Raw genomic sequence first — 11,222 nt, 5'->3', positions numbered from 1 at the left:
ATGGAAATGCTCTGAGTTCCAGCCCTGGAAGCATTTCAGAAAAGTTGGGGAGAAGCCTATGGTGAACTCTGGTCTGGAATCTGAAGAAAGTTCTAGTCTCTGAGCATGGCTCCGAAGTTCACAGCTCCTTCTGAATCTCACTTTTATGACTGACAATTTGCTAATACTTGTTCCTACCCACTTAGGAACAATGAGTCAGGACTGGTGAGTGCTCTGTTCTCTACCTAACCCCAAATTTGTGTCTCCTAAGCCTACTGCCGTACCAAAATTTCCTTCCAGTGATGAAGGTATTATATCAAAAGTCCTTCTTTGTGAGGTAAAAGGTAGAAACTACTCTTCTCTTAGCGTTTGAAACCAGTGTCTTAATCCCTGAGATTTATTTCTGCTTAATATATATCCTTTTAAGTCCTTAGATATGATACGGGACAAGTGAGGTTTAGCAGAACGAGATCTAGAAAGCCTTGGGTTCAGGGTGAGGCTTAGTCAGTGCTGTGCTGGTGAGTGACAACCCCAGGGTTTGTGGAGCAATGAGGACGCAAGACTCTTGGGCTGCTCAGAGGAGACTCAGACTGAGCTGCTAAGTACTAACTATGCCAATGGCATGATTTTTTTCCTTTTGATTGTGCTACTTGACATTTTGTCAGCCAGAAAAGCAACATCTCTCAGGATTCAAAAGATTATAACTCACCTTTCAACCCAGAGGAGCAAACAATTTTCTTGTGTCCAATCCCTGCTCACTGGTACAGACAAGCTTTTGCCTAGATGCCCACGACACAAGTACTTGCTTCCCCTTCACTCCATCTCTCCTTCCCTTTGCCTTTCCTTCCCTTTCTTCCTCCCTCCATCTCTTCTTTCCTTCTTTCTTTCCTGCCCTCCTTCTGCCAATTTAAGAGCCATAAATATTTGCTGAAGATCTGTTATGAGGCTCATACCTGCATTTACTCAATCTTCCTAACAAATATCTGAAGACTCTTATTCTGCTGCTACTGATGATGAAACTGAAGCCCAGGGGAGGTTGAGAAATGACCTCAAGTCTGCCTAGATAGTCATCAGGTGAGTAGAGGTAACATCTTTGTCTAATGATACAACATTCATTCTCCTTTTCTAATACTTTGATATATCTAAAATGTACCCAAAGAAGTTCTAATTATGGTAGATCAGAAAGTATTAATGTGGGAATTATCGCAGCCTTCTCCTCCATCCCCATCACTGAAGAGAATTCTGATTTCTTTTCCAGGTTCTCTGTAGGTCTCCTCCCCTTCCTTCCTCCAAAGAGAGAAAGAAGGAAAGCATAGATCTACATAATAAAGAAAAGTAGAGAGTGTCAGGAAATACCCAGAAAGATGTACTTTTGTGTTTAGAGAGAATTTGGAGGATATCAGAGAGAAAGAGGCTTTGCAAGAGCTGAAGTAGGAGAGAACTAGAGAGAGTGGAGGATGTTAGTCTCAAAAAAAATTCAAATTAAGAACTTGATTAATGATACAAGTCTTTTGGCTATTGGTCTGTAGTTCATTGAATAGGACTAGAGCACGTGGACTCCAAGAGTTATTAGGATTTCATACTCAGTCTAAGATTCCATATGGTGGAAGCCATCCATATTTCTTAGATCATGTGCTAAATTTAAGTACAACCCTACATTTCATTCAAGTGCTGGAAGACCAAAAACAGATAGGTGAAGTCATATGTTCAAAATCACATAGGTTATTTTGATCATTAAGTAGACATCTAAAGGTGTTTCTAGGAAGCCTGATGGGTTTTTGCACCTTCATTAATGATGTTATGAAGGGAAACGTAGGGGTCTGGATGGGACACCACTAGACATAGAGGGGAAAGCAGGGGCTAGGTGGTTTCTGGATGCTGATTTCATTTTTCATGGTCTTGTGCCCACCTCCCACCCCGTCCTGTCTCCTTTTGTTCCTCAGACAAAAAAAAAATCTTTAAAAAAATCTTTATTCATCATGAGGTATAGTGTCATGAGTTTGCACCCCTCCCTAAGTTAATGCCTTCAGTCCATAGATAAATAATTTATTATGATTCTGGGGCAGTGAGTGATACAGAGAAATGACTTTCACTCCTCCCCAGGTGGGTAAGATGGAGTGTGTATGAGGATGTAGGGGGAATCGAAATTCTAGCCTCTTCCCAGAGAGTGACACACAAGGGGGAATAACAGGCTGAAGCAGCACCATACCTGTGTGTGTGAGTCAGCTTCTATCACTCTAAAGAAATGCCCGAGGTAATGGATTTATGAGAGGAAAGGGTTATTTTTGGTTCAGTTGTATATGTTCCAGTCCAAGATTAGACAGACACATTGCTTTGGGCCTCTGGATGGCAATGGTGGGATTGTGAATGGCCGAGCAACTGCTTACCTCAAGGCCAGGAAGCAAAAATGGGAAAGGAGACGAGGGTTCCACAATTCCCTTGGAGGGTACCCCCAATCACCTAAGGACTTCCCACCAGGCTCCACCTCCTAAATGTTCTACTGTCCTCCAATAATACCTACCTGGGGATAAAGACTTTGACACATAGACCTTTCAGAGACACTTATCCAAACTAAAACACTGCGTGTCACTTGGGGAGGGGTGAGATTCCAAACAGAAAGTGAGAGGGGTACGTCCCAAGTCTTAAAGGGGATCTTCCCAAGTCTCAAATGGGGCAAATTTAGGGCAATCAGTAGTCAGGAGTGGAAAGGGGCAACCAGTTGGATCCTTTGTATATGTAAGCACCACCCAGCCGACTTCTGGCTAGAACTGAGTGATCCTGGAGGACTATACTCTGTATGTTCCTTTTAAGTCATTTTAAATTTTAAAAGTTGTTTTCTAAAAGGGATTTTCAGGAGAAAAAAAAATCCCTAACAATCTCAGTTGAATAAAGATGATTTTTAATCCATTCCAGCTTTAGAAAACTGTGGCTTTTGCTCCTAAAACTTGGTCTCTTTCATGAAACAATGGGAGAAAGAACAAAAAGGAGTAAAACTTAGAGCAAGGGGGAAAGCAGGAGCTGCAGAGCTTCCCATCCTAATTGCTTCCCATGGGTCCAACTAATCTCTTTTTTTTGGAGGGGGGGGAGGGGGTATCTATTGGCTCAGGTCTTAAATACTTGCCCTTCAAACTCCAAGGGTAATAAGGACCCCGCAGAATCTAAGACTCTGTTTAATTGCCACCAAACAGGCCTCTTCTTTTTTTTTTTTATTAGTTGTTCAAAACATTACATAGCTCTTGACATATCATATTTCATACATTTGAATCAAGTGGGTTATGAACTCCCATTTTTCCCCGTATACAGATTGCAGAATCACATCGGTTACAAATCCACGTTTTTACATACTGCCATACTAGTGTCTGTGTGTACCCTGGGCACTCTTTACTCCTGGGCTTGCCCCTCAGAAACAACGTTGGAACTAAAAGACAGTATATTTACAAATTTAGAATACCTGGGCAAGGTACAGTGGATCAAACGAACTTCCCTCCTATTTTACCCTTTCAAATCCCTGTGCCTAACATGGGTTGAACTTCTTACAATAAGGAAATCGAGGAAAATGGATTTTAAAAATTAGGTAGGGAGGCGCTCTGGGAGAATCTAGTTGTCAATACTTATAACCCAGATGAGGCATTATTTAAAATGTCCATGTATTAGCCTGTTTGCATTCAGAGTGTGGTCTCCACACATACAGGCAGTGCACGCAGGGAGACTCAAATGGAGGTGTCTTCCTCCCCCAGGTAGATGCTCAGACCACAGGTAGTAAAAGCAGGGAGCTGACATTTTGGCTCTGCTTCTGTTAAAGCCACCTACCGCGGCCCAGGGAGAGGCTCCTTTCCTGCTGCGGAGGTATGGCTCTCCTGCTCCTCAGTTATTCTGATACGTGACTCAGTAGGAGCTTTGCTTTCCTTCTGAAATGAGATTCCTTGGATCTGAAACTATGACTCCGGTTTCCGCACCCCCCCCCCGCCCTTTCTTTCTTCTGTTCTTGTTATGGGACCCAAAGTGCTGTTAGGATGAGCTTCCCCAACCGCAGGGACGGGATCTGTATAGATAGTGGCAACAGAAACAGCGGCTGCTCTTCAGTTCCACTGCAGCACACAGGGTGACTTGCGGAAGGCCTCTAGTTCTGATCGATGTATCAGATTGGACTTTTGGAAATTCAGCCTAGTTTTGGTGTGTGTGTGTGTGTGTGTGTGTGTGTGTGTGTGTGTGTGTGCGTGCGCGCGCGCGTGTGCATGTGTGTGTGTGTTTGGGGAGGGTGTGTCACGTGACCGCCAGTCTCTCCAATCTGGGTACCAATTAAAACGGCACTAACCAAGAGGGAAAATCAATGAGCGAAGTGACCACTTTGCCCTGGCCTTCCAAAGCACTGCAGAGTCCGAGGCCGCGGCCGCGGAAGGGCGAAGCCGAAAGCACCCGGAGAAGAGGAAAGCCGAGGACACCATTTGCCCCTGCTCCGCCGCTGGGGGCCGCAGTCACCTTCAGAGTAGGGAAGTGGGGAGAAACGAACCCCGCGGTGGCTCCGGGTTCCCTCCAGCGCACAGTCTCCGCTCCCTCTCCTTCTCACCCCAAGCGCTGCAGCCTCGACCGAGGACTGAACCGACGCCTCCTTCCGGGGGCTCTGGCGACGTCCCTACCCCTTTCTCCTGGTGGCAGCGTCTGGCAGGGCACCCCTAGGCGCGTTCGCCGCGCCCCTTCCCGGGCCCGCCCCCTCCGTCCCCCGGGGAGCGCGCAGTCGCTGCCGGGGCGCCCTGCTAGCCTGCGCGCCCCGCCAGCCTGCGCGCCCCGGGCGGGCGGAGATGGAGAAGCCCAGCCCGGTTCTCCACTGCTGGGTTCCCGGCCGGAGCTGCTCAGAGCTTTCAAGCCCGTGACGTGGCGGCGCCGGTCCAGACACAAAGGCCGAGTCCCGGGGCCGCTGAGAGCCCAAGCGCCATGCGAGCTGGTACTGGCTGCCCGCAGCCCAGGAGAAGCCGGAGCGCCCACCTCAGTCGCTGTGCGCCGGCTCTAGCCCAGGCTGCAAGCTGGTGGGCGCCGCGCAGGTGAAGGCAGACCCCGACCCGGGGCTGCAGAGACTGAAGCCACCCTAGCTCCGGTGGTGCCGCCCCAGGTGCGAAGCCAGGGGTGCCCAGGAGACTGGGACCAGTGGGTTCGGGAGTCTTCCGGAGGCGCGGCATTGGAGGCCGTGCGGACCATCGCTGGAGACCAGCGCGAGACCCGCGGGGCGGTGTGGGCCCGGCGCCGGGACCGCCTCGGAGGTAACTTCGGAGAGCCAGGGACTGGCGGGGCCTGGGAGCGCACGTGTGCGTGTGTATGCGTGTGAGAGGTGTGTTCCCGGTGTGCCAGCTGCTGGGTACTTATGCGCGCGCGGTGTGAAGTCCAGAGCTGTTGGCTCGCCTCCCTGCCTCGGCTTCACTGGGGAGCACTGCGGGCCGCGGAGGCGCGGGGACCCTGGGACCCTTTCCTCTGTGCTCTGGGCTTTGGTGAAAAAGGTGTGTGGGGGATGCTGGGCTTGACCAGACCTGGTGGAGAAACGAGAGATTCGGGAAGAGAAACAACGACAAAAGAAGGTGCAGTTCGGGGCAAGTTTTCCTGGCTGAGAATTCGCCTCAGGAAACCGAGTTTTGAGGGTTAAACAGTGGAGCCATCTGGGCAAAAAGCCTGACACACCAGAGGTGCGAAGTAAGAGGCAAAACTGGACCAGCCCCAGAAGTACCGACGGATGCATTCGATTCTTAAATTAAGATTTCCAGTCACGTTGACGTGGAATGGAAGCGCCGTTTTCCGGAGGAGATAAGGATGTTCAACTTCACCTGCCAGAAAATACCGACGCCGGGCCTGGCCGGCGAGGCGTGTGCATGCATTCACACACTAACTCATGCCAATGCAGCCTTGCCTTCCCTCCCTGCCCTGCCGCCTTCCCTCCTAAAGCGAGTACTCCTCCGGGCTGCTAAACCACCAAAGTAATAATTTGTCCTCTTTGCAGGGGGTGCAGGGAGCTTCCGGAGGCGAACGAGCAGCGCAACTCTTAATAGCATTTAATGTAGCATTGTTTTGCTGGGAGGTGGTGGTTGTAAGCTGTGGGGAAGGAGGTTACACTGAGGTACTCTTTTCAATGGGAATTAAGGAACATTTGGTGAAGACCTTACAGAAGGGGGAAACCCACGGTTTCTGCTATAAACAATATAGATTTAATCTTATAAACTTTACACCGATTTTTCTTGTGGATAGGACGATTATAATCGGGAAGTGCAAGCTGTCCTTGTGGCTGTGATTGGGGGCTTCATTGCTGGGCTCTGCTGTGATTTTATGCATGACATAAAGAGTTTCCAGGAGGAGTTTGATGGCAGCACAAGTGATCAGTTAAGCACCCAACAACACACACACACACACACACACACACACGCACACCAGCTCACCCCCCCCCCCACCTCCAAACCCCCGCTGCCCCAGCAAACAAACTCCCACTACCACCTCTCCCTGATAGGCAGGGACAGTTAATGGCCCATCCTTCCCGGTTTTGTTTTTTTGTTTTTTTTGTGACCATCAGCATCATTGGAGGTTTCAGCTCCTGCTGTGGCCACAAAATGCCTTTTGGAATGAGCTCATTGAGAGTCTGGGAGCAATATTTCAGCAATTCTTGGAATAAGAGAAGTGGGTTAAAGAGAGTAGGGTACCTGGAGTTCTAACACCTCCTTTAGTGGGCTTTCTTCTGTATTAGAGGTGGAGGGTAGAGCAGGAGAGAGTGGCGAGTCTGGAAGAAAGCAAATTTAGATTTTCTTAAGTTACTGGAGCCTGGAGGGAAAGCCTTACATGTCTGATTTTTATTGTGTGCGTCTGAGACATTTGTATAGGTCTGGGACTGTGTGAAAATAAATGTCAGTTGCCAGGGAAAAAATAGATCAAACAGTTTATTTGCATTTCTGATGAATTTCATGAGGAAGTGTTGTATAGCACTTAATACTTGGAAGAGAGACAAAGATTTCTGTGTTGGTGTTATATTCCTTGTGAATTTTAGAATGTCTTTTTTCCTGGCCAATCTTAGAGGCAAAATTGATGTGTCTTTCCAGCTTCTAAAAGCCTTTGTATTTATTAACTCTGATATTTCCTCTGAAGCACCATACCCCTGAGAGGTTCCCTCTCCTCTCTTGTCCATAGCGCACATTGGGCTGGGGCTGGTTTTATTTATTTATTTATTTATTTATTTATTTATTTATTTATTTAAACTCAGGATTCCCCAAACGAGCCTTTCTCAAATCTTGACAAATGTGGAGCAGAAAGCAGCGTTGCAGCTATGGCTCTGTGCCTGCTGGGCAGGGATCTGGTGTCCAGGAGAAGGAAGGGGAAGGCCCTGCTTGCTGCTGTAGCCAAGTGGTAATGTGTATTCTCAAACTGGCTGGGAAAAGGTTCCAAATTCCTCTGTGAATATGTTGCTAATGCCCACTGATTAGCTTTTCCCACTGACATTCAGATGTTTGTTTTTGCAGCTTACCCTGCAGACTTAGTGTAAATTAGAGAGAGAGAAAAAAAAAGAGTTCTATCGAGTTGAAGGCAGGCAGAGGCAGTTGGCTTCCATCTCAGGCATTCTTCTAACTCACCACCTTGGCAAGATACTTAACTTTTTTGAATGTTTGTTTTCATATAAATGTAATGAGAGAACATCAGACTAGATTGTTGAATTCCCCCTTTTCCCTTCTCACTCTTTTAGAAGGGTAAAATCCTTTAAATTAAATCTTATATAGAAGTTAAGTATATGAATCAATTAAAGAGCAAAGGGAAGGACATAGTGGTCTGTTTGCTCCCAGTGTGATGTCTGAAGCATCCTTTTGGACCCCCTAAAGGGATCCTCAGAAGAAAGTTTGAGAACCACTAGAAGGCACTCTCTGAGTGTTTCAAATGAAATGCTGTGTTACCAATGTGTGATGAGCCTCTCACCTGCATCAGCCTTCCTTGATAGCTAGCTGAACTCCTAGGACTTGAACTCCAGGGAGTCCATAGTTTTTTCAGCTCTGGGTCTACTGGTACAGGCAGCCTTGGGGCCATTATAAGAAAATCTTTAAAATAGTTAACATTAATTCTGGGAATGGATGGCTCCAAGAGGGAGCAAGCAACATATTTGTGCTGGCTATTAGTTTTGTATCAAGATTTTGGCTATCTCTCTTTGGGGGCACATAGTAGATTGCATCTTCCTACTCATTTGCCACTGGGTGTGACATGAGGATTGTTTGTTGTTGCAGCATAACCTATCCTATCCTGACTGATGTAATATGTGACAATTTAGGCTAAAGCTGGCTTTTAATGAGAAGATACCAGGATAGCAGTGTTGTCTCCAGGAAGACCAGTGGTTGCTGAGACAGGACTTCATGGGGATCAGGACCAGTGTGTGAATACCACGTTGAGACATATGCTTGCATTTTGGCTGGTTGAAGAGATTAGCCTTTTAGGGGAGGGCACAAGATAATCAAAAGCCTGATGTATATGCAATGAAATGCTAGTTTAATAGTTTGGTGGGAAGATGTGAATCTGATAAATGTGTTCACTGATCAGGGGAAATGTCCACTAAAAGCTAAATAAAATCAGAAGCTGCTTTGTGAGCCTGGAATTAAAATTAGGGAAGTTTGTGGAACTAGTTGAATGGACACTGTCATGAAGTTATGATGTTCTGATGAATTCTTTTTTATTCAAGTTAGAGAACTCCCTTCTAAATAGACTGCATACATATGTACACAAGTCACTACCATCCTTTGAATTTGATTCATTCAACATGACTACAGTATGGTTTTTCTAGTGTTCTGATCACTTCTCTATGCCCTCAGCCAATGAGAACGTCCATGACAGAATTTCCGACTGGCCTGGCCTACAAGGATACCATATTGCAAAGAATGTCCATAAATGAGCCCTCCGCTGCCCTCTGACTTCAGAGTCTTCCTCAATGTGTATTTCATCTGCTGGGCCCTTTCTTCCTGCCATTTGCTTTGTGTTTGGGTGAGCAATTCTGACCTCCTGTGCTGATGTGGTCGAATGAACACATTGTAGTCTCTGGGATAACACTGGGATTTTGAGAAAGAGAAGTTTTAGGCAAGTTGCTAAAAATTCAAGTTTTATGGTTATTTGAGGAGGTTTCAGTTAAGTAGTGGAGAAAACAAATAAATATAAAAGATCAGCAGGCCTATAGAGATTGAAGGGCTTTAGCACACCATGCAGCTTAAATGATTGACAAACAGGGGTAAGAGGCCATCCTTGAGAAAGAAGGAATGTGGCCCATTTGAGGATCTGGAGTTGAAGAAAATGGAATGTCTTTCTTCATTGTGGGTGTGGGATGTGGGTAGTTAGTGAGTGGGTGTGGGGTGTGAGTAGGTCATAAGCGGGTGTGTGGTGTGTGCAGTTGGCCATGGGCTCTTGTTCTTGTCCCCATTGAGTTCTGAGCACTTCCTGCAGTGGTTTAGAACAGACTGTTAGCTGGTCTGTCTCTCCCATTCAGCTGTGAGCCCTTGGAGGAATGGGATGATAACTCATCATTGTTTTGTCCTAGTGATGAGCAGAGTATCTGGCACAGGTTGGGTAGGACCATGGTTTCACTTGGGCAGCCAAGTGAAATAGGAAATGAGCAACACATTAGCTGATTCAGAGTACTTTCTGCAGGAATGGGGGAGGCCTGTCCAATAGCTGCTGCATGAAGGAAAAAATTTAACCTCAGCCCGAGTTAACAGTACGGCATGGCCACCAAAAAAGATCCTTAGCTGAAAGATGGTGTCAAGACTGGGGAAGGGGACTCCTGTTCTTTGTGCACTTCAGTGCAAGGAGGCATACCCTGAGAAACTCTTGAGCAAACTGGAAATTATTTAAAGAAGCACCACGGCCCATCAGCTCTGAAGTGATGTAGTACAGATTTCCCAAGAGCTGTGGATGCACAGACCACACGGGAAATCCTGAGGATCTTTATAAACACAGATTTCTTGGCCTTGCCGCAGACCAGCCAAGTCAAAATCTCTAGGGACAAGGCCTGAGACCTGGTTTATCCTCCATACTTTATAAGTACCTAAAGAAGGGAAAGATCCGGCTTGACCAATATTCTGAGTCAGAGGTCATACCTCACAGCTTCCTCTTCAAGCTGGAAGGAAGCAGGAGCTGCAGCCCGGTGCTGACGGGAGTGGGTGGAGGATCCAGGATGTAAGAGCCACCCTCCCATCTTTGCATAACTACCCTATAAACAGGGGTTGGACTTCTGTATATCCCCAGTGAGGAGGAACAGGATCCCTGTAGAGGGCAACTCTTTGGAGATGTGGAAGAGGTCATGTTGGGAAATTATCACTGCTCTGTGTCTGCCATTAAGCCCAGGCAAGCACAGGTCAAGCTGTCTGTGAGCCCCAAGAATGAAGAGAAGGACATGATAATGTGGCCTTCCATATCATTCTCCTTCAAGGCCCCAGGACTGTGGGGTTTATTTCAGGATTATAGTACATGAGCATCCTTACTAACACCACCAGATGTCATTATCTTCTGTTTCCAGGTAATGGAGGGTTATCACGGATGAGGCTGTAATGGGGGCGATGACCAGTGTCTCATAGGGGGGTTCTTCTTCCTGCTGAGGAGGGTATAAGTTACCTGGAAACTTAAAGTCTCAAATAAGTGAAGAACAAAACACAAATAGTCAGAAATACATTTGCATAAAGCGGAGCCCCTGATAGATCTAGTCTACATGGGTGCTAGAACTAGACAAAAGAAAGCTGGCTCTGGTGGTTTATTTAAGGGTGTACATCAAAGGCAGGGATAAGGTTTCAAGGGTGAAGTTTTGCTTCGTGATGTCTTGCTCACAGTGAGCAGGTTGATTGGCATCTTGTCAGGTCACAACCATCTCAGATGCTGTGTGGGATTCTGGCAGAGTTTGAGAGGGAAGTTCATCTGCATCAGGCTGGTCAATCCCTGGGCTGGGGCGGGTTTGGGGGGGTGCACTGGAAGTTCTCAGTGCCCGACTTATTCCTTCATTAGGCTACAATGCGCAACCCAGTCCACACACAGCCCGCGGATGGCTCTCAACAGACTGGGTAAACCTGATTTGATGTCATCAACGAGGGCAAAGCGTTCAGTCTTGAGGACTGCTGCCTTCTGGTTGGGTTCATCTCAAATATGAGGCTGTGGAGAGAATAAGCTTTCTTTTCTTCCCTGGGGCACAAGTTGCCAGTGACCCGGGCCTCTGCTCATGGGCCCTTCACTAGGCAGAACGATGACCGCCCACAGAAGCCCAC

At 47.1% G+C, this 11,222-nt stretch overlaps 1 protein-coding gene across 3 annotated transcripts in view; it reads left to right on the top strand.

Annotated features, from left to right (window-relative positions):
- Positions 1-4,714: 4,714 nt before the first annotated feature.
- Positions 4,715-11,222, top strand: part of Minar1 (membrane integral NOTCH2 associated receptor 1) — a 38,281-nt gene continuing 31,773 nt past the window's right edge. The window contains exon 1 of one of the 3 annotated variants that reach the window (XM_078049153.1): positions 4,715-5,234. The gene's annotated coding sequence lies outside the window, so the exon portion shown is untranslated. The remainder of the gene's footprint in view (positions 5,235-11,222) is intronic. The other 2 variants (XR_002484357.3, XM_005316875.4) reach the window with 2 other exon arrangements.

Source organism: Ictidomys tridecemlineatus, chromosome 5, assembly GCF_052094955.1.
Source record: "Ictidomys tridecemlineatus isolate mIctTri1 chromosome 5, mIctTri1.hap1, whole genome shotgun sequence".
NCBI classification, from domain to species: Eukaryota; Metazoa; Chordata; class Mammalia; order Rodentia; family Sciuridae; genus Ictidomys; species Ictidomys tridecemlineatus.
The sequence above is the reverse complement of the archived record's forward strand: the minus strand, read 5'-3'. Positions and strand labels throughout refer to the sequence as shown.